The sequence below is a fragment of the Camelus ferus genome, chromosome 10, assembly GCF_009834535.1.
Source record: "Camelus ferus isolate YT-003-E chromosome 10, BCGSAC_Cfer_1.0, whole genome shotgun sequence".
Lineage (NCBI taxonomy): Eukaryota > Metazoa > Chordata > Mammalia > Artiodactyla > Camelidae > Camelus > Camelus ferus.
The window spans coordinates 39060943-39063500 of record NC_045705.1 but is presented as its reverse complement, the minus strand read 5'-3'; positions in this window follow the sequence as shown (position 1 = coordinate 39063500).

Below are 2558 nucleotides of genomic sequence, written 5' to 3'. Positions count from 1 at the left end.
GCAGGAGGTTACTAAAATGTCCTTGCTTACTCCAATCCTCTTTCCTAGACCGTCCTCCCTACAATCTCTACCTAACACAAACCCTTCAAAACACGGATCAAACCTTACCTCCTCTTGCTAACCGTGACCAAAAAGTATCATCCTCAACTGAACCAAAGAATTTTCTCCTGTAACATTTAGATGGCATTAATCTATTCCTGCTGTGTGTCGAAGTTATTAGCAGGGTCTGAGATCGTACCTACTCACAAGATAAGTTAGCCTGCCACCGTTGCATCGACGTTGGCAGAAGACATGAGGCTCCTTGGCCAGAGACAAAGGGTATAACTACTCATAGCACAGCATGCAGTCAAGCATCAGAATATTTGAATGATTCCCCTTCCCTGAGTCCCATGGTGGGGATGCAGATAGGCCCAGGTGGGTACCTGAGTGTGCAGTGGATTGCATTACAGAAAGGAACCCTAAGCTATAAAAACCCAAATCTTTTAGAACAGGCAATAAGCATGAGGCCTTTTGCTCCGGAGGGACAGACTATACTTCCCAAGGCTGTTCATTATACAAACTTCCTTAAAAAGAGAGTCCATAACAAAAGGCAGAGAGGGCCTCTGTGGGCAAGCTATGCAGAAGCATGAGTGACCCATGGCAAATAATCTCCCAACACTGAGCAAAAGGCAACAGGCATTAGTAATAAAAACAGCTACAGCTTTTTTGGTGTTTATATGTGTCATGTATTGTGCTAAGTATTTTATATGTATTGTCTCCTTTATTCCTCTTAACATACTTTTGAGAAAATATTAACAAATTAATGGGAAAATGCTTTTATAAACTAAGATTTTCAGCAAATAATTAATAGCAACAATAGACAGTTTAGAAACACAGGAGCGTTAGAGAGGTCTCAGGAAGCTGTAAAATCTATTAGCTGCATACCACCTAGACTCACTCCATCTACTGTCCCTGCTTCGGCCTCTCTGTCCTTTGGCCCACTTAGCAAAATATGGCTGTGCCGGCTCCCAAATTCACTTGCTGTGGTTCCACCCAGCTTCAGAAGGTAATTAAGAATCCCTGAATCCAATTGCCAATTCCACAAAAAAGAATATGATTGGCCCACCATCAACACTGTGTATTTGTGTTTAGGAGAGTTTTACAGTAATACAAATAGCAATCAATATGTATTAATGTAAAAGAGGTACACTTTTTTCCATAATCCTTACTGAATTTAAGTAAGGGTTTTTCTTGGGGGGAGAGGGGAGTAATTAGGTTTATTCATTTATTTAATTTTAGAGGAGGTACTGGGAATTGAATCCAGGGCCTCTTGTATGTTAAGCCTGAGCCCTACCACTTGAGCTATACCCTCCCCACCATTACTGAATTTAAGGTAAGTGAAAATTTTGTGTTCCCAATTACTAGTCTATATATTCCAGTAGGCTGTGAGCTCCTCCAGAGCAGCTGGAGTTATTTTTATTAATAATGCCTGTTGACTTTACTTATATCATTTGAAGAATTATAATCATATTGGGGAGATAAATATATATATTTGCATATTTTATATTTATTATATTTATATTATATATATAAATTAAGCATTTTCTTGTCACTAAGTTTTTTTTAATACTTAATGATTGTATAATATTCCAGTTTGGGACATTTCTGCAGTTTACTGAATTATTTTGAATATTTAGATTATTTTCAATTTTTCACTATTATAATTAATATTGCTAGAGTTATCATCTTTAAACATCTTAGCTACAGATGTGATTCTTATTTTAGAGTAGAATCTTGGAAGTGAAACTGGCTACTCAATTTTAAGTTTTATACCTTATTGTTTTCCAAATATGTTGTACTAACATACACTCCTGCCAGCAGCGTGAATGACTCTATCTGATGGTTTATTTGGAAGAATTTATAATTATTTTTTAGAAAAATTTTAATAGCTAAAAATGTTATTGCTTTATGTTTTTTTTTAACTGATGTGATTAGGTTTTTTTCTTTAGTTTTTAATAACAATTTATATTTCCTTTCCATAAATTGTCTATTAAAGCCCTGGCAGAAATCAAGTGTTTTAATGTGCCTCAGTGCTTTGAATGGTGCTTGTCACGGAGCTGATGATGCTCACAAAGCTTTGAAAACAAATTCGTAGATTGAGTAATCTAGTGGTAACTTTTTACATCCTTGTAAGAATAATTAAGCCACTAAAATCTAACAACTGTAACCACTTTAGAATTTACAAAGACTATATTAGCACATTTGAACCCCACAAGTACTGTGTGTTGTTATTTTCAGCATTTTACCATGTGGGGCAAAGACTGCGGTAATTAAATTCTGAAAGGGATAAATGGGGAAAATCAGGTCCACCCTAGAAATTGAGAAATTCGGTTTCCCTGAAGAGAGCGTCTAAACCAAGTAAAGTACGTCCTCCTGTACACGAGAGGGCGAAGCAGCAGGATATGAAGCAGCAAGAATGAGGGACTCGCTGAACTACACTTCCCAGAGGTCTCTGCGCGATCCCCCGAGATGCTCAGCCGCCGAGGACTGCACGTCCCAGGTTGCCGTGCGGCTAGACG